The sequence below is a fragment of the Zonotrichia leucophrys genome, chromosome 9, assembly GCF_028769735.1.
Source record: "Zonotrichia leucophrys gambelii isolate GWCS_2022_RI chromosome 9, RI_Zleu_2.0, whole genome shotgun sequence".
Classification (NCBI taxonomy): domain Eukaryota; kingdom Metazoa; phylum Chordata; class Aves; order Passeriformes; family Passerellidae; genus Zonotrichia; species Zonotrichia leucophrys.
The window spans coordinates 19,302,542-19,323,821 of NC_088179.1; the positions used below are offsets into that span (position 1 = coordinate 19,302,542).

Here is a 21,280-nt window from a genome sequence, read left to right on the forward strand (position 1 = left end):
CTGGCAGAGGCCTCTTGGTTTTGTGTAAATCATAAGGCTAGGAGCATGAATTTTTAAATTTTTTTTCTTCAAGATTCAGAGTTAGCTGTAGAAGGAAGTTCTGTAAATGGCATTATTAGGAGTGTGCTCCTGCAAGCTGATGGGAAGTGATGTGATTTTATACCAAGAGAAAAGCTGAGCAGCAATGATATCTGTGTTTTTCTTCAAGTCTGTCTTTCCAGCATTTCTGAGTATTCCAAATTATTCTGCTGTACAACTGCAAAAATGGATTATTATCCACTGAGACATGAATACAGGTCCCCTCTTGTTGATGGGATGATGTTCCTCAGTCTTAAGTTTGTTTCAAGAGCAGTTTCTATGTAATTGTCTCCGTTTCTGCTTTCTCTCTGTGGCAGGCACACCTGAAACAATGAGTCCTGCTTCTCTCTCAGCAGAAGGCTTGAGGCAATTCAGTGTTTTTTGCAGGGTTTCTTCTGCCAGCTTTCCATCTCCACTGAGCATCCTCTGCAGGATGCTCCTTTTTCTGCTCTTCTGCAGATAGTGTCGGGCATCTGGAGAGATAAAGGGAGGAGAGCTGTTGTCAGGGAAAATCACAAAACCTAAACTAGAAGAAAACTAAGTGAAATAGTTTATTCTTTAAAAATGTAACTCTCGTCTTCCAAAGTCCCCAATTCAGTGAAGTTTTGCCAGAGGAGATTGGTGTTTTTCCACTTTGTTGGTGATTCTTCCATTTAAATCCAGTCTAAAGATGGAGTGGTTGTTGTTTTGCACCTCATGGTGCGCTGCTGGTGGGACCAGCACTCAAAGCTGGTCTTTCTCTGGGAAATAACAAAATCAGATCCAGGAATTTGTTACGGCCATCTCCTGGACACTCACTCCTCCTAGCATCACTGTGTCCAGTGTCCCACCCAGTTTCATTCCAGTGTATTACTTAACTCTACTTCTTTTTATTTTCTTTTGCGTACACTTCTGGATGGAAAAATGTTTGCACCAGCTTATGTGATGTAATAAAGGCTATTAAAATCCAGCATGGCTTTTGTACATATAGTTGCCTGTAATGAAAGTGAGGTATTAATTTGGGAAGGCACACAAAAGGGGTATTGTAATTGAGCAGTGGCTGACATGTCGCTCAAAACTCAAAGTAGGTTGTACTATAAATATAGTCTCTTGTTTTGCAATTGACATTTTGCTAGTGGGTGGCTAATTTGAAAGGAAATAGACCAGTGATCTAATATTAATAACTAATTAATAGTTATGTGGATATTTAAAGTCTATTTTTCTGCTTATTTATAGGCATCTATTATTCATCTATGCTGTGTATCCTTTGCGTTTATGTTTAATTCTGAAGCTTTTGCTTCGGTAACACTCAGCTTTTTCAGTCAAAAGCTTGATAGCAAAGTTTGTATGTTCTTCAAACCCACTTTTTGAGGATGGCAATTTCAAAGTAAGAACACTTTAACCACTGAGGGAAGTCTCCCTCTTGAAGCAAGGCCTAAGAGGAAAGCCAGTGATGCACTGTCTGCAACTCACCTGCATTTGTGAGTCCTAATCAGCATCACTCCTGTATGTATCCTCTGTTTAAAGCAGAAGACAGAGCAGTTTTTAGGCTTCCACTGAAAGTGTGTAACTCACAGACAAAATGAAGAGGAATAAAAGAAGAAGGAGCATCTCACAGGCAGCTTGATCCTTTGGGATCAGAATAAAACATGCATTCAAGTGCTCATTGCTTCTCACAGCATGTGTGTTACTATACCAAAGAGAGGTGATGTTTTTGTTTGCTCTGATGGGACAAACTTCAGCATAAGGTTTTGTCTCTTCTACCTATTCCCCCTGTCTCCTGCCTTCTCTCTCACACTCACATTCATCTGTAAATTAATAAGCATATGTGATACTTGTCCTTTTAATGAATTCTTAATTGAATTGATAATAAGACAGGAAGACTGTGTGAGAGATTCATTGTACTTTGTATATGCCTGATATTTTTAGATGTGTTTTGTCACATAGCCAAACATTTTTAAATGTATTCCACCAAACTCCATAGAGCAGTGCTGTGACATCTGGGCCTTGGCTGTTAGCTGTGGAATTTGTGTGTGTTGTCTTTGCATCTCATCCCTCTTGTGTGAATAACTTTGCTGTGAGTGCTCAACTGACAGGGAACTAACATTGTTTGCCACGATCTCTAGAATTTGCATTACTCATTTAGCTACTGTCCTAGGAGATTTAAGCTGTGTCCTATTTCCTGCTGTTGGATTAAAACCCTGCTGCAGTAACTGTGGGACTCACCTGTTGGTGGAAGCACCCATGCTCCTTCAACCACAGCTGCATCTGCTGCATTCAGGTCTCAGCATTTGTTGCAGGTGTGAGGAAAAGCCCATATTAGCAGCAGATGTGTGACAACAAGCAGATATACAGCATTCTGCCTTTTAACACCCTGCCCTGCAGAGTGTGGGTGGGAGTTGCAGCTGTTTGCTTGTTGCAGGGCATGGCATTGATGATAGAGGAAACATTGTGTGGGGGTTTTAGCTTCTGTGCCTTTCCAAAGGTGCTGAGCTCTTCTGCATTTGGTCTCCCCAAAGCTGTGTCTCTGTATTCCAGTATAGTTCACAGTGTCATTGCTGTGAATCAAACAGCTGTGGATAGATCCCTTGGAGCAAGCATCCTCCTTCCATTTTCTTACAGATATCCAGAGATTGCAATCTCAAAGTGCTTTTGTTTGTTTGCTTGGGGTTTTGTTTTGTTTGTTTGTTTTTCTTGGATGGTTTTTTGGGGGGATGGAGGCAGTTTCTTTTTCCTGGTTCTTATGTACTTTGCTGTGCAGAGGGCAGCTCTGGGCAGAGAACCAATGCTGCAAATCCTGAGTCACAGGTGCATGGATCTTAGCTGAGGAGGTTGGTGTTCCAGGCATCACTTGGGATCCAGGCCATTTGAAGAAGTGCTTGAGGTTGTTGTCCATTGATAAAATGCAGCTGGCAGTGTTTGTCCAGCTCCAAGGACAGAGCTGACACCAGTAATGCACTCGTGGTGCTCAGGGCTGTGTGTGGCGTCAAACCAGAGTTTAAACTCTGCAGGACACATCAGGTTTGAATTCTCTGATTTCAGAGTCAGTTTGAAGCATGTTGGAAGTGACTGTCAGAGGGTTGTTTTGAAGCTTTTGTCCCTGTATATTTTTCTGACTCTTTTTTTTGTATGACAGTTCATGTTTTTATTTTCAGTTCCCTGTGACTAAGGGAATCTTTTCTCTATGTGTATGCTTATTGCAGGCAGTATTTAATATAGTCCTGTTGATTCTCATGTAATAATGAGAACCCATCAAAAGATGCAGTCTTAATCTGACAAGGTTTATGGATGCTTTGTTGTTCTCTAGCAATAAAAAAAACCCCTCTTAAAACTTAAAAATTTTGCAAAAATTCTCTTGTATTTCATGTCTTGACATGGTGTTATGTTGTTGGTTGGATTTGATGATCTCAGAGGTCTTTTCCAACCGAAATGATTCTGTGGCCACTTCAGTGTTTTCTCCTCTTTAAAAAGCATATCTGCACCTGGGCAATCCTGCTTGCCCTTGTAATATTTACTTGCTAACCTTTTGTCTTAAAAATAGTAAACCATGTTTGTCAAATAACATAGCAGGTCACAGCACTTCAGGCATCTTAAAAATTACCTGTCAGTCCTGGTAGTGCACTGCAAGTGTCAGACACTGAGAATGGGAAGCAATGGCTCCTGTGCAAGGTTCTTGTGTCTTGAGCTGCTTCTGATCTACCAATAAATTCAAAGAACTTCACATCTGGTTGTGAGCCGGAGCAATAGACAATTCATATGTTGGAAATAAACAGGTGAAGTTCATGAGTGACTCTCATGTAAACATGATTTTTAAAGTATGGACTTTTTTAATGGCTGGGATCCTTGTTTAGTTTGGATGTATAGGCTTGGAATACGGTCTTCCATCTTGTCATGGTTTGAGCCTGGCACAGAGCCAGTGCCCCCATGAAAATGCCTCACCCTGGTGTCTGCTGTGAGATGTGACCAGGAATAAGCAAAACAGGCTCCAACTTAAACATAAAGAACACTTTATTACCTAAAACTACAGGAAAAATAGGGAAAGACTATAAGGAAAAGAAAAAAAATTGAAAACCTTACAAAAACCACTTTTCCTCCTCCCCACTCCCTGACTTTCCCAATCCAATACATTCTCTCAAAAACACCAACTGCCCAGCCCGGCACGACACTTTAGTATACTCAAACTGCAGTTCATGAAGAGGAAAGGAGTCCTTCTTGTTCCATAGGCTTCTCCTGGAAACACACTGAAACCTCGGATGCTTCCTTGTCACTTCGGCACCGCCCGGGGAAAAAAAAAGTCCTTTTGCCGCTTGTGACATGTTCCTTCCATGCCCAGTGCTCTCACCACCGAGACATGGCCAGAGCTGCTTTTAGGGTGGTCTTTCAAGGATGCCTTGTCTCACTCCAAAAAGGCACAGTCTCTGCTTTTGGGACATCTGTCCCCCCCATATTTTTCCAACCCCCTGGGGCCGGGGGGTCCTCACGAATGAACCCTCCTGGTTTTGAGGCACTGCCTCCCCCTAAATGCAGTCTGTGTCACAGGAACAACTGAGTCCATGGCTACAAGAAAAAGTCCAGCCAAAAGGCCACTCCAAATCATCTCTCCCCATCCAATCATCTCCACAATCTTCGGGCCAAAGTCCTTGTCTCATCTCATCTCTCATCTCCCTTCTTATTCAGCTTCGAGGAGGATTAGCATTTTTGCAAGGCCCCAATCATGCAAGAAAGGGTTAAAAGTTTTCAGTCTCTGTCTGTCCTGGGACGAGATGATACTCCCACACGTGCTGCTGCTGCGGCGGCCGGGCTCTCTCTCTCCCGGAGGGGGGGGGGGGGGGGGGGGGGGGGGGGGGCTGGCCGCCCGATGTCTCGATGTCTCTTGGGGCTCCGCCACCCTTCCATCCTTGAAAGCCCCTCAACCCCCACCTCTGTCCAGGCCCCTGGCCTACCGCATGGCCGCCCCTCCCCCGCCCAGCAGCAGCGGGCTGGGCGGGGGAAGAGATCTGACCTCTTCGCCCGACGATGTCCCAAAGAGGAAGTGCCAGGGCAGTGCCCTGCTTTTAACCCCTGTGTATTCTCGGAGGTGTGTCCAAACCCCACTGGCTACACCAGGTGTCAGTATGAAACCCAAAACCTTCATTGGTTTGACCACAGCTTCCCAGAATTCCCACTCCTTCCTGGTCAAACCATGACACATCTGAATGGATTTTTTACTGTTTTTGCTTTAATTTCTCTTATGTTCCATAAGTATCTCGCTAGTGCTGCTTTGGTGTTTATAGGTTTTGAGATGGTTTTTTCCTACATGAACACACAATTTTCTGAGGAGCACCACAAATAATTGTCCTTTCACAAACATTTTTTCTCCCCCTCTCATATTATTAAAGGCCCATTGAGTCTGAAAATTAAGTAATGTAGCTTCCTACAAACATGCATATTTTTCAGCGTAATTGGAAGATGTTTTGGATTACTGTCTTCAGGCCTGTGGAGCCAAGAACCCAATTATAGGCATGGTTAGAAGGCGATCGTGTGCGTTAGTCAGATTATAACAAGATTCCAATAATGTAAAATTGCTGCACGACAAATTAGTTTGTATAGTTTTGACAGTTGTTGCCTTTAATAAACGAAATTATAAAGCAATACACAGCTGCAGCGCTTGTGAAATTGAAGAAAAATTGACTCTTATTTTCCTGTCAGAATCTTTTCCACAGAGCAGGACCGTGGGCATGCGTGGGTCTGGTTTGAGTTGTTTAAACCAGAGTTTTGTGAGTCCATCTGTCCCAAGATGATTTTCTCTGAGGAGATGAGAGACACGTTACAAGAGCTGCATTTAAGACTTTGTCAGGCACCACCTTTTTACTGTTAGTGATGACAGATGCAGTCACAATCTTTTGTGATGACACTTCTAAAGCTAAGATTTGGAGGGGTTAATTGTAATTTATGTATAAATGGTGACTAGATTAATGCTGCTTGCCTTTTTTCACTAGAAACCTGAGCTCAAGTCTCCTGGCAGAGTGCAGGAGCCATCGATGTGGTAACTCCATGTACCAATTGAATTAGATCTCTGAAATCCAAGAACCTGTTGTTCCCTGGAGTACGGTGTTACTACAACACTATAAAACAAAGCAAAATCTTCTACATTTTAGCAATCAGGCTATTCAATCAGTAGCTTTTTTACACTTTTCTGTCCTGAGCTATATTCCAGCTGCAGGTTTGAGAACCACTGTGGTGGCTGCCAAGTGATGTTTGTATCTATGCTGACAAGTCTCTATTTTAATGATATGGACTTTAATTAGATATGACAGAATTATGATACAACCTGCTTTGGGTCCAGTTTAGGACCAAGCCCCAGTATTGTCACATGCATTTCCAAGCAAATTAAAGCCCAGTTTGAGGTGTGTGCTCCATCCCAGCTACTTGATACCTGTTCAAAAGGCAGGGAGACTGTGGCAGCACATGGTCACTGCCCTGCAGTTTGGAGCTTTCCTTTTCACTGTCCAGAAGCAGCAAGGGCAGACCTCATTTCTGAGTGTCCTTGGCTGCTGTCGCTTGCAGGGTTTCAGCTCCTGCACTTTTCTCCTGGGAGAACATGATGGCACTGACTTAATGGGGGTAAATGGGAAGATGAAGGCTGCTCGTTTTCTGTGCGTGGTGAGGGTGAATCTCTGGTCATGAATTCTGAGGCAGGCACAAAGTACAGAGCAGCCTTCTGCTCCCACAGTGCTGACACTGATATTGGTTGATGGCGTTAAATAAAGCTGCTGGAGATTGTGTAGAGTGGCAAGGGAGTAAAGGAAAAAGAACAGAAAAATGTATTTATTTACCGAATTTGAAAATGGTAAAATGGAGGATTTTCAGGAATGAGAATGATGACCAGCTTTACAGTGCTTTTGAGTGGCTTACATTTTGAAGGGTGGTGGTTGTTTTTTGGTTTGGTTTAGTTTTTTTTTTTTTGAAAAAGAGCTGCGAGCTCCAGACATCATTTTTAATGAGTATGCAAAATACTGGCTGTAGTATCTGCAACACCAGTCATGAAACACTACTCTTGGAGGCAGTCTTTAAAAATTAAATACTTCTGCCTTCCAGTTTTGAAAAAATTATTCCTGTGTTTGATTTTTTTCAATAAGCAAATCCTTATAAAACTTAAATGCTTTAAGCCAAATAGCATGCATTATGGTCAGGCCAAAGAACTGGAATATCTGTCAAATAAAAAGAATGAGCATTGCAGCATCTTGTTTCCAAAATAGTTGTACACACTTCTTGCTTCCTTCATGTGCCCTTGGCAGTCAGTCAGCTGTAAGACTTTTTGAACACCATGATGTGCTCTGAAAATATCCTCTGCACTTCGTAAATCGTTAAGAGGATGAATTATGGAAATGACAGTGGGTAAGGAAGAGCAGCAGAGATGCACATTCACTTGGGACATTGCCTTGAGGCTGGTGTCATTTGTTGGTTGGATGGTCTTTGAAATAGAGGCATTAGAGGGAATAAGTTGTAGCAAGCAGATGAAATATCTCATTTATAGTCATACTCATTGCACAGAAAGAAAACAACATCAAATATCATTAACAGGTGGTCTAGTGGGAAGGCAGCAGTAAACAATACTTCCTAAAAGTAGGTAATTCTTCTCTCCCTGATGGGCCACATTCAGTTTGTAAAATGCACATCAGTATTTTTTATGACCACATAGTTTACTTTTTTGTCTTGTTTTCCCTAACTACATATGGTTTAAAATCAAAACAAGCAAAACCCTTGTCAGTCATTAAAAAAAAAAAGTTACTTGTTTGTTTGTTGAAAAAAATCTTTTGATTATTTTTACTTTTTTTTTTTTTTAATTTAAAAATTGAGACTTAAGTCCCAGTATAACAGCAGTAGGGATTTTGTTTAAAAGAAATGCAAGAGAAGAAAAATCAAAAAATGTTTTGGAAAAAACAAGGAGCATGCTCTAGTGGCAAGTTAATCCAGCAGGGCTTTCTTGGGTGCCCATCCTCCACTTTCACTGATATTAATCAGCTTCTTCAAGAAAGTGACATTTTCACAGAATCTTATTAAATTAAATTTACCATCTCTGTTGCTCTCCAGTGCCAAGGCAAATGCAATGTGTTTACATGTGGCATCATCACATATATTGGTGATAGTGAGATGAAATTCCTGCTCTCTAATTAATTTTGCAGTGGGGAAGTTATGTCTATTTTTGCAGATGGTTTTTAAATGCACAGATATTTTAAGCTGCAGAGGGGAAGATTTCATGCTCACGATGCACAAATTCTTATGGAGTGTGAGCATTTTAGTAACAGACACAGTTGTTAAGTTTGCCTGTTAGCATCACGTAAAATGTTGGGTTCTCAAGCCCTGCACATTTTTGCAGTGTTTTCTGTTCTAGTCCTCTCCCCAAGGCTGGAAAATTTCTTTACTCCTTCCTCTCTCGTTCAACTTTTTCATTAATGAGACTGTAGGTTTACAGTTTGATTCTCTTCACGTTTCTGAAATACACATAGATAGGCATCTTGTAAGAAAGAAAAATAAAATAATAAGTAACTTTGAAGTAATTCACAGCTGAAGAGTATGTGTAGTAATGGAAATTATGCCCTGTGATTATAGGTGAGCACCCTGAGATGGGCTTCATTTCATCATATCATTTGGTAGAAATATAATTAAATGTGAAGTTTTTATCCTATATCCTTCACTGTATGTGAAGGGTTTTTTGCCATGAATACTATTCACATCACGAATATTATAAATATATATATGGAGTCTTTAAGTCATGTGTCTCTGCAGCACATGCTAAAATTTTTATTCTTATTTATTAATTTGAAAAACATAAATATAATTTATTGGATTCTCTGATGGTTGTGTTATGAGTTGCAAGTGCCTGCAGAAGTAGCTGACTGTCAGGATCCATCTGAAAAATTTCTTTTATTGCTTAGTCATTCCTAAAAGCCCTGTGAAGTTAGGCCATGCATTTCATTGTTGCTGTTCCTCAGCCCTCTCCATGCCATGGCTGCGGGAACTGAGCAGGTTTCTGCTGTTGTAGGGACGTTCATGCAATGGTGAAATTCTGTGTTCAGTGTTTTGTGTTTTCAGTGGGGAACTGTGGAGAGAAAAGGAATTCCTCTTAAAGCAGCTCCTGTTGAGGGTGTGGTGGTTCTCTGCTCTCCTGTAGGGCCTCCGGGTTCTTTCTCTTGTTTGGCTTCATTTTGGGGGTAATTCCAGTTATTTCCTTCAGCAGAGTTTGCTCCAAATGAATGAAAAATCCTTAATGTAAACATAAAGTGTACAAGGTTCAAAGCATAAAAGTTGAAACTTACTGCTCTGTCTTGTTTGTTCAACCAGCAGGATCAACATCCCCTTTTCATGACCTTTTGCACTTGGAGTTAAAATTTTATAAGCTTTTAAACTTTGCTTCTGATTGTTTTTTCCAAATCAAATTTTAGCAATGCAGTTGGCATATACAGTTAGGTTTCTAGAAATGATCAAAGCAGTACATAATAGCCTAGCAGGGAATTAAAATTACATTAATGGAGGGTCAGGACCTTTTCGCTTAGTTCTTGTGAAGTACTGTCAGTGTTAAAGGAGGACCAGGACACTTTTCCAGACCAGGGTGGTGGTATCATGCTTTTGGAGATTATTCTGCATTTGGCTGTTGGAGGGAAAGAGGAGAAGCTTGCTTGATTCTCTTGGGAACTGACACATGGAAAATGATTGCTGACCAAAATACTCTGTGGCTCCCCAGTCAAAAGAGGGAAAAAAAATTTTCAAGTCTTATTGAGCTTAGCAACAGACTAAATAGCAGAGGGTTTCTTAGAGGTCACTGCTTTTAGGATGATGGAAAGTCTGAAATGGTAAGGCCTGTTTAAGGCATGGGTTGCCTTCCTTGGTTTTAATCCTAGTATTAAGGAGGTGCTTTGGAAGTTTTAGTGTTACTTGTAATGAATTTTGTGAGCCTTTGTAGCTGGAGTTCAGTACTTAAAAACTTGTTTGTTCCTTTCCTGATCCCCTTCCAGAGGGCAGAGTTTGCTGTTTCACTATTGAGTGCATCCTGCTTCAAACAGCATTTTTTTGACATGTGGATTCTTTTCTTGTGGTGCCCAGACAGTGTTCCTGTGCTTCTGCCTTCAAATCTTCTCCTTAATCCTTTGGTTTACATAAGACCACTTTCTAATGATTTAATCTGTAATGAATATTTGTGATAGGAATCAGCATGTTACACAAATACAGGATCACTAATTATCCTGATCACAAGTGTGTAATGTTTTCATTTTGAAGTCACCTGTAGAAATTAACTTAATGAGGGTAGTTTAAGGATTGCTCATATAACTGGCTCTTTATAATTTGTTGGTATGAAATTCAGCTCCTGAATGGTCACTTCTGAAAACACTGGATGGTTTGGTCATGGCCTTGTGTTTCCTGGTTTTTATCTTCCCATTGAATCATTTTATTTGTATTGGTTAACACTGCAATATCTATTGCATCAATACTGAACCCTTTGTAAACTTTTTCTGGAGTCTCATGAAGTTCCCCTTTGTCAATGTGGACAGACAAAAAGAACAGAAATTCCTTTGAAGCTAATGTGCTGTTCTGTGGTGGGGATTTGCTTTCAACTAAAAGAGTGAGAAGAGGATGGAGTTGAAACTGTGACTGTAATTTGTTTTTTAAAATAAATTCAATGTAAATAATTAAGGTCTCTAATTTTTGTTTGTTTATTTTCTTAACTAAGCATATATTGTTATCAGTAGGAAACTGAATGTTGTTTTAATTCTTTCAGTAAAAAGACTGGTAGAAAAATAGCTTTTATCCTTTTTTCATCCTTTAAAATAAATATTGATAGAAACTATCATAATATGGTTTGTGTTACAGGTGGTGTAATACCAAGGGCTGTACTGCTGCCACATCACAATTTTGTGGGGTTTCAGAGAGTAGTTCTGGTAAGGACACTCAATGATTTATCTATTTATTTGTCATAAAAGTGGACTGTAGTTTGGTACAATTTAGTATTACGTGCATTTACAGTATTTGTTAGGTATCAGTTTCTGCAGTTCACTGAATCCTTACATTAAGTGTTCTTTTATTCAATGGTCTTTAACAGCTCCTTTTGGAGCTGTTAGTGTCTCATGTGTAAATCCATATTCATTTTGTTGAGAGTTATGATATAACACATCAATTCACAGTATGGAAATAATAATAAATAGATCTTTTGTCAAAACACATTGTAAAAACTGTATTGTCTTCTTGAAGTGTGGAGTCACTATTGCCTCTGTGTGTATCCATTCTTAAAAAAGGGTGTAAAATTACTGTATTTTGAATATAGTATGTTTTTTTTCAAGTGCTAAAGTCTTGTCTTCTTAGAGGAAAATCCAAGTGTGTGGTTTAGAGGGCAAATATCCAGACTGTGTGCTTTTATTAGTGTCTTCTTAAATGTGATGTAGTCATGATTTTGCAGTTATTTTCTTTGAATGTATGTAACTGCAATCCCTGTATCATTTCATTTGGTTTTGGAAACTTTCCTTAGATATATTTACTTATCTCTTCTCCATGGCTGGAGTTACAAGGGAGATGAGATTACCTATACTGATTCTTAGAAAGGGAAAATTCCTTGTGCACCAGGCCATCAGCAGCCATGCTCAAGTATTGTGCAAGAGCACAATTGAGCATTTGTTCTTTCAGCAGGAGATAACTGAGACCACATTTGTATCTGTAGAATTTTTAATATATACCATAATTTAACAAATGTCTTGTGGGTGTAGCAGATGTCTTTTCTTTCCCCTGCACCCCCTTCCTTTTTTATTTTATTTTTTAATTTTTTAATTTGCAGTCCCTTAAAATTTTTGGCAAACTCTCTATGTGTACTGTCCTAGGTCATTAGAGGGCACTCAAAGACAGAGATAATTTATTTTAACAAACCTTACCTTGCAAGTAGCCCCCCACAAGGCAGAGAGGGATATTGCTGATGTTCTTCGTGGCCTTGCAGGGTAGTGTGGTACTGGCTCTGCTCCAGCACATCACTTTAGCAGCTGAAGGCAGCTGGGCTGGAATATGTTTAAATATTCTTCTGGATTGATCTGTATCCATGTGCACTTTCTAAAAACAAGGTGGGGTCCACAAGAACTTCTCAATTGGGTTTTCTGGTCAAGCTAAGAAACAAATAAGGTGTTGGAGATATTGAGGAGAGAGAGGGGTGTCCTTGCTTGAGAAATCTCTGGATTGATAAATTAAAGCAGCAAAAGGTGTTGGAAGTTGTGAGTGAATAAAGACTGAAACCATTTTCCCTTCTGCCATGGCATTAGGTTGGTTTATCTAAAATAACTGGGCATGGCACTGCTCACACTGTGTGATTTCCAGTCCTGTAAATCCATAATGCCTCCAGCATGCACCACTCATGCATGTAGGCTTACTTCAGAATTTCTAAGTCTTGGAGTGGCAGAAAATGGCCTTTCAGATTTACAGGAGGGAAATGGCTTTGGGAAGGTTTGAGTAGCATCACTCAAGAATGTTAAATGGCAATTCTGCAAAGTAAAAACATCATAGCTTTATAAATATTGTAAGAAAAGAAAGATGATGGGAGCACTTTGAAGTCTGAGAAATACTGAAAATTTTTCAAAATGTTGTGAGCAATTTGTGCAGTACTTATTAAAGTATAATGTCATCTGGAGAAGTCATGGACTTCTTCATCTCTATCATCTCTTTATTTTCAAATAATGCTCTCATTACTGGAAATGGGTGAGCAGAATTTTACGTGCATAGGATCTGTTTGAGGCGAGGTAGAGGTAACCAAAGACGACGAGTTTCTTTTTGTCAAAAGCCATCCTATGTAATTTGTTTGACAGTGAGCTAGCAGAAGCAGCTCCTGTGATTGGTTAATTCTGCAGAAAGCAGAGCAGAGGTCACTTGTGGGACAAGCTGCAGCCCATTGCAGTGCAGCTGCCTGTGTAATAGTGGCCTGCAGTTACAAGGCAGGGTGTATTTCCATCTCTGCTAATGCTTTAGCTTGACTCAGCAAAAGTGGTTTTTCTACACAAAGCTGTGGTTGTCTTTCCAATTGCATCAGTGGAGGAGCATTTTAATTCAAAATAGCACCTTCTGCTGGAGGGGGGTCCTTATCAGACAGATGAGGTATTGTCAGGTTTTGAATAGTTTGCTTCAAAGGGGATTAATTAAAAAATTAGTGAGAACAGATGTCTGATGTTGGCCTGAACAGTCAGAAAGAAGAGGAAATGTCCTGGGTTTGAACTTTTTATCTTAATTGGATCCCTTGTGACTCTCAGCCCATTTGATAAGAGTTTATTCAGTAGACTCTCCTGCTTCTACTGTACCAAGCCAACAGCTTTAAATTTTAAGGTTTTTATGTATGGATTAGGCACTCAGGAAAGTTTTTGCATACAGCTTGGGAGGATGATTCCTTCACAAAACAAAAACTTTATATACCACAGGCTGCTTTAGTATAGCTTTTTTATATCCCATGTGCTATACAGAAAAGCAAAATAGTGTTCTTTTAAATGAATGTCATATATAATGACATTCAAAAATATATTTTAAAATATATTTTTGAATGTCATTATATATTCTTGTACAGGTGTGTTCAGGCTCCTTTTACCAGTTACACCTTCTGTAGAGTGCCAAATTAGCAAGAGGAACATTTGGTATGCTGCTTTAATCTTCTAAGATCAACAATGCAATTACTTCTAGAGATGCAGGTGACTTTGCAATGTGTAGGAGCTGTCTGGGGCTGTGTTATGGCAGGCACAATCATCCAATCTCTGGGAATTTTTCCTTTGCAGTAGTATAAATATGCCTTTAGACTTAAGCACTGATGAAGTATCAGAACTTGGCATTTATTCAAAGTTGTCCTTAGTGTGGGATAATTTGAGTTAGGCAAAATATTCCAATTTCTACAGGCAAGGAAAGAAGCTTGTTTTTATTTTTCAGAGCTTTCTGTGAAAGAAAAGGCTTGTCTTGATGATTCAGATATTGGAACAGTTCCCAGTAAAAAAAAAAAAAAGGTATATTGCAGGGTATGGAAAATCTGGTCAAGGAGGCTGATGGCACTGACAGTGTCTTGTGCCTGTTCCATGTATTACAGACATATCATTTCACCATACATGCTATTCTTAATATTCTGTCAAAAGACCCTTGATACAGCTTCATTTTGAGGAAAAAAAAAAAAGCAGATGCTGAAGGCAGAAGGGGGATCAGCTTAATGTCTAGGCAACTTTTGGAGGCACAAGTGAGTTTTTCATCAAATATATATATATGTGCTTGAAGGGAAAAATCAATACAACTTCTTATTGAACTTTGGGTATAGCTAATATAGATGGAGATGTCTCTGCCAAAATACACAGCACTAATACCTAGCCAGTGCAGGTTTGCTCATGAAAACCTCCACAGTCAGGTTTGAGGTATGGTACAGAGTAGGACGTGGGGATGCAGAGATGGAATGTGTGCATTGAGGGTGGTTCCTGTAGCAGAAACTGAAAACTGTATAAATTAAGGGAAGAGATACTTGCAGGCTTAGAAAACAACCTGTCCCTTGTTGCGGAATTCCTGGGGGTGAGGTGTGTTTGTCAGAGCTGCCTGTGTGCCCACCAGGGTCACTGCTCTGCCCCTCTCGTCCCTTGGTTGTCACCTCACCTGAAGGGACCATGATGACAGAATGGTGACCCAGGAATAATGCCCAGTCTTTCATTTGGTAAAATTAAAGCAGCATTCTGCCCTAATGACTGACCCCTGTGGCTCCTACCCCACCTCTGGCCACTTTCCCAGGCTGTCTCAGGAACACACTCCTGCCTCCCTCCTGCCTTGGCAGCTCTAAGATGTTACTGTTGCTTTATTCCTCTATTACTTCATGATAAATCACACCACCATTGCAGACTGACATACAGAGCAGTGAAAGAAGAAATGGGAATTTCTACATTGGTCTCACATTCCTGATATTTTCAGTTGCAGATGGAAAATAGGATGAGCAGAGTGACGATGCTGTGTCACTGCCTGGGACAGTGAATCAGGGCTGTCTGCAGCTGCAGTCACTCGTGTTCTCAGTGGCCATGCCCTGTGTCTGTAGCAGGGCTGAGATCATGGGTATTCCTTCCCTAATATTTGATTTAAGTTTAACAAATAAGAGCTCTGCCTCTTTGAATACCGAAAGCAATGTTTGTCAGACAGTGACTGTTCCTTAATTTCTTTCATAACTTTTGAGGGATAGGTCTTGGTAGGAAGTAGCCACAAAAGGCAAGGACAACACATCCTGTTCTTCATTAGAAATAATTCTGATATGGCATCTAAGTGATCTAGGTGCTACTGGAAAATGTAGCTGCCTAACTTTAAAGTTCACCTGAAATTAAATCTTTAAATTCACCAAAGTGAACACAGTTGGTTTCTGATCCACTTTACAGGCCCTTTTTCTGAAATAAATTTGTAAGTGTTAAATTTGTTTTAATTAGTACATCTTTTTTTAAAATGAGGAACATCTGATTTAATTTTTTTTTCCCTGCTAATTGGTCTTTAACTATTGAAAAAAACCTTAGGTGAAGATGGTTTTGTACAGGCCTTTTGGACCTGATGCTGTTTACACTGGTGACTGATTTCTGTCATTTGTCCTCAGACACTGCAGTTTGATTATTCCTGAACAAAAACGTGCTGTAGTTCTAAGATGGCTTCTTAAAGACCCAGAGCTGTAGTTTGCACTTTTTCATACTGGTGTTGCTTTTGGTTTTATTTCAGAATAAGATGGTGTATGAGGAAAGGAGGCTTTTTTTGCAGGTCAGCAGCCAGTAGGGCAGGGATGGTGCAGGAGAGTGGGAGTAGACATGGCTCTTGGAGATTCACATGTATTCTGGTTTTGCATTCATGTGACCAGTAGCAGAAACACATTATCTGGGACTTTTGGTTTGGCAAAAACTGGGGGGGGGTCCACTTTTTTCAAGATCCTGCCCTCATAATGGTTAATTACCTGCAGATTCCCACAGGCTCATTTGAGGCTGCTTTAGTGAACAGGGCTGGATGTGAAACTGCTTGGGCAAAGCAAAGAGTTGAGTTTTTAATCTGAGGGTAAACTTTCTTAAGCTTTCTTTAGAACTCCATTCATCCATAATGCTGCAGTCAGTTGTGAGTTACACGTCTTTAAATCTCTTGAGGTGAACACATCTTTAAATCTCTTGAGGGGTAGAAGAACTTGTCATTTTACATTTAATTTATTCCAGCCTTTAGGATCTGTTTCATGGCTGTGGAAAAGTTTGAATACTAAATATGATGAATGTTAGCCTATATTTTTGATACCAAATTCTGCTGGCCAACTGCATTAGATTTTTAGCATGTTTAATATCTGGGTAAATGGAGAAAAGCAGTGTATTTCTGCTATTAATGTTCACTAGTACCTGTTTGCCATTAATCCACAACTCATGAGTAATACTGACCTTATTCTAAGAAGTCAGAGGTATTCAAGGTTTTTTTCTTAAAAAAATCCACAACAAGCCCCAGCATTGTTAGTAAAGCTAATTGATTGTTTTCCCTGTCCAAAGGGTGCTGTATTCTTTTTCTTCATCCCAAATTTAAAAATAGATTAAGAAATCTGGCCTCTTCTTCAGGTTCTGATGTAGTTGCTCTTGAGCTGATTCTGTGATTAATGGCCACTAAAGCTGGAAATTATCTTTCCTTGTTAACAGTTCATATTTTCTTGACTTGAAATTTCAATAAATTGTAACTAAAGGATCTTCTCTATGTCCTGTGGGGTTGTTAGGCTGGATTTTTTTTCCTTTTTCACCCCATTAAGGTATTCCCTCACAGGGGTTTTGTGTTTCATCCTTAATTTTTCAGAAACCCAGGACTCAGAGCAGTTAGTGTTCAACAAGACATCTGCCTCAGGAAAAGAATTGGCAGCTTTTATGCATCACAAAGGAATTTCAGAAAAATTATTTATTCCCAAATTAGATTCTGCCAGAGTACATAATTCCAAAACTTCTTTTCTCATGGGAAAGGCATAAAAGCCTAGGCTTAACCATGGGGAAATAAGCTGGGTTTATTTGCGTTTAGAATGGATCAAAGCCTCCTCAAGACCTGTTCTGTGCACTGAGCACCTCCTCACTGCCTCTGTCTTTTTCATATATGTATATCCTCAACACTGCTGGAGCTGTACTGTCCCTGATAATCCCTGATGTTTTCAAAAATAATGCAGGGGTTGGAAAGATGCTCACACGCACGCACAGAGCATCTTTCCACTCCAGGAAATGCTTCTCCTGCTCCATTTACATGGTCAGTATTATTTATGGAGTAGTTCTGTCAACTTTTTACACTGAAAATAATACCTACACTTGCAAATAACTTTGTGGGTGCTTAAAAAGCTGAGATGAGAGTGTTCAGGCTCAGACCTGAGGGGCAGGGTGAATGAGGGAGTGGATCCTTTGTTGGGAAAGGTCGTGTTCAGAGTCTGTGCCCAGACTGATGCATGTTTCGCTTTCAGTTTTCATTTGGTTGCTCACCAGGGAAGAGGAACCAGTTCCCAAAGACCTGCAGAAATTCAATGTAGTTACCCAAGTAATGATATCAACCTTAATACAACCCAAAAATACAGTGTTTTGCAAAAAGGCCTATTCCAACACCATCAGGCAGAAGTGGCCACCAGTGAGTGTTTCCAAACATGGACTCCAGCGGGATTCACTGCTCTCAGAACTGCTGGGCAAGGGCTGCTTGGATTCCTGCAGGCTCAGCCCTGCAAGTCCCCAGTCACACCACAGAGCACAATTTGGAGTCTTTTTATTTTGCTGCTGGTTGTGCAAAAATTCTAGATATGCAGTCTGACATCGACTTGAGCGGGGAGGTGCCCAGCTAACACTTTGTGCTGAGCTGTAGGCAGCAGCCTGGCCAGAGAGGAGGTGCTGGGTGGCTCTGCAGACCCGCTCTGGTCCCAGCTTCTGCACCTGTTCAGGTGCTGGGAGCTCAGAGCAGTGCTTGCTTACTCTGTGCAGGTGTCACTCTGAATCACCTCCAATTCTTGTTGTTATGGCAACATTAAAAAACTTCCTTTTCAGGAGTGAGGGAACCCATGCTGGTAAATACCCTGAAGTGCGTCAGACAATGGCCTTTCTCCTGCAGGCTGTTCAGGACATGACTCAGGGCACCAGGCTAAACAAACAAGGACAAATAAAATGAACAGGGTTTACTAGGACTAGAAAACACTGTTGTTGATTATGAATTGAATTATTTTTCCAACCAGCAGCATTTATTTGTGCAAAACGTTAGCAACTTGTGTCGTAATGGAATAGTAATGAAAGAACATAGAAAAAGGAGGGACTGAAGGAGGCACAGATGAATGCTCTGGGGAGATGGGCTTAGGAGTGCAGAGTATGTGTAGGCAGTGCTTGGTGAGGAGGTGAAAACCAGGGCAAATGTGTGGCCACAGGCTTGAGATCGGATGTCAGATGAAGAGATGAAAGCTGGAAGATGGATCACCAGCTTGGGAGAGATAGCAGGGGCAGTGGGCAGAAGCTGCAGAAGGGTGACACTGTGTTCAAAGGGAAGAGGAGCCCATACAGCCATATGGAAAAACCCCAGTTGAGATAGGGCTGCTGTTGTAGGAGTGCAGAAATACCTTCCCACAGCTGCTTCTGGGAGCTGCATCTGCTGTTTTATTACCAGCAGGTAGCAATGTAAATATTTTAATCATAACAAATAGAATCCATGCCAGGCTATACAATCACTAATCACCATTCCACAGTAAGATTTACAGAACACACAAAACTCCCCCAAAAAACCACAGACAGCTGAGAACTGACTAATTACAAAGTCTGCCCAGACTGCAGGAGTTTTCCATGGAGAAATACGTGTCATTAGTTGGAGAATGAGTTGTTTTGTAAGCCATCAGCATCCAGCAGCAGCCTAGTGAAAAACTGTGTCACTGTTAGTGCACCAGTATCCATCAGCTCAAGCAATTGATGTAGATGTAATCACTGTCTCTAATAGAAATAAAGTCAGGGTAATGGAACATTGTCACAGGATCAATGTCTCCTGTTTTGAAAATAAACCCCCTCAGCTTTGCTTTTGCATTTATGTACCAGCAGGCGACCACATCATTCAATTCAATTGACACAGTCCCTTAGAGCCCTGAATGATCTATTGTGGGAACATCAGGAAGAACATATTGGAAAAAATGGAATGTTCCTGATCAGACTTACAGGCCATGTTATTTAGTGGGTTTTCTAGCAGTGAAAATGAGAATAAATCAAGTGAGAGCAGAAACTTAGCACGGTATGGAGATTTTTAACCTCGTTTAGCTGTTAATTTCTACAGGTTCTTGATCAAAAAGATTGAACCACAGGAGTTGTGCTTGTTTTCAGTGGTGGTGTTCACAAATAGAAAATCACTTTTGGACCTTGCCCCTCCCCTCCTTAGTCTCAGCAGAAGCCCTTGATGGGGCTCATTTTGACTGACTCAAGGGCTCTTCTCAATTTGTTATTTTCTCAGAATTTTTTACACAGTTTGAACCAAGCGAGGTTTAATGGGTGTGCTCCCACATTCATCCATAATTAATTTTTTGCAAAGGCTTTAATGCGGTGCAGGAGATCAGCAGCCCTATAGTTGCATGCTTAAAACCAGGTGCATGCCAAAAAGGCATACAGAGGATTTTAAACAGCGATGCAGAAAAGGCTTTTTCCAGTTTTCACCTTTCTTGGACTTGATTCCAGCAGCTGTTCTGTGTCTAGATCCAGGCAGCATTAGCAGGCAGCTATTTTAGCACTCAGTAAAGCCATTGAGCAATTTCACAAAGCCTTCTTGAGACAGGGTCTAAATTTTGATTGCAGAAGTCTGTCTTTATTGGAATTAGGTATTCCTGGAGGACTGTAACTGTTTCAAGGGACATCCTTCTAATGGGCTAAGAATGGAAGCTGCAGAGCTTGTTTGATGTTACCACTGTTCCTGAGATGCCCCTCTAATAAGGTGATTTTCCCTTTTTGAGGGACAGATGGACAGATGTCTGTCCCTGGAGGAATGCCAAGCATTTGTGTGGTGCTTCCCTCTCCATTACAGAGATATATTTAGCACACAGAGCCTGGAATTTGGACCTTGCAGGTCATCTTGAGGTAATCCATGCTGGCCAAACCTACACCAGTGCACCCTCAGGTGATTCTGCTAATTCTGCTCATCAATCAGGACCAATCACTTTCTAATCAGTTTTACAAATGCCACATTTCCAGTTTTGCTGCCATAATCGTCTGTCCAACTTGTGTGTGGGTAGGACAGTCTAACCCTGAAGGTCAACCCATCAAGCCACAGGTTCTTCCTTTCTAAAAATGCCTTTGGTCTGAATTAGACAATTGATCTAGGAGCATTTCATAATGTTTGGCTGTATTTCCTGGTCTGTTCTGATAGTTATTCAAGTATTGAAAGAGGGTGGTGGTTTAATCTTTAAACAACTATGTCAGGACAGTTTTCACTTAATCCCAGTTTGTCTCCATCAGAGAGCCTGAGCTCTCTAATTAAAAATCCTTCACTAAACAAGATGTTTGGGCTTGGGATCTTGTGGGGAGTCAGGGAGGGATGGCTTTCATGAAATAATCAAAAATTATTTCATAAGCAGGACTTACTGGTGGAGGTTTTACTGCATGTTCTGAGCAGCTGAGTTTGGCTTTTAAGTTATAAAGGAACATATTTGCATCTGCAGAAGGATGCATCAGGATTAACTCCATTTCAGCAAGGTTGTGATTGTCATGCAGGAGAGTTGTGCCTTTAAAGAGATGTCACAGAATCACAGAATGATTGGCATTGGAAGGAACCTCTGGAGATCCTTCAGTCCATCTGTGTCTACTTTCATTGTTACCCGGAGAGTTGAAAAGTCTTTAAAATACTAATAAACAATATGTCTTTATTATTCTGATACAGGAAATAAGGAGACTCTTACCCAAACATAATTTCTTCTGGTGTTGCATTGTAACAATGAGCATAAAAAAGGTTTGAAGAACGTAAAGTGTTGCATAGAGTGTCAACACCACTGTATCTTTGGTCAGCCTAGGGATTTACAAAATGTGGCTGCCAAGAATCACTGCAAGATGCCCTATAGCTGTCCAGGAAGGTGTATTTTCAACTGCAGAAAGCCCAGAAGTTTGCAGCTCTGCAGCCATAGCTGTGGAAACACAATACTGGATGTGCTGTTCCTTGTGTCTGTGCTGTCACATGCGGAATTCCAGCTCCTGGGTCACACAGCATGGGACTTTGGGGAGGAGATTTGGAGTTCAGTAATTAAATACTA

General features: G+C 40.6%; 1 protein-coding gene across 4 annotated transcripts in view; it reads left to right on the forward strand.

Annotated features, from left to right (window-relative positions):
- Positions 1–21,280, forward strand: part of TBL1XR1 (TBL1X/Y related 1) — a 105,030-nt gene that overhangs the window by 60,177 nt on the left and 23,573 nt on the right. For 2 of the 4 annotated variants that reach the window (XM_064720831.1, XM_064720832.1), the window contains exon 3: positions 10,906–10,973. The exons of the other annotated variants lie outside the window; for them this stretch is intronic. The gene's annotated coding sequence lies outside the window, so the exon portion shown is untranslated. The remainder of the gene's footprint in view (positions 1–10,905; positions 10,974–21,280) is intronic. 4 annotated transcript variants of the gene reach the window in all.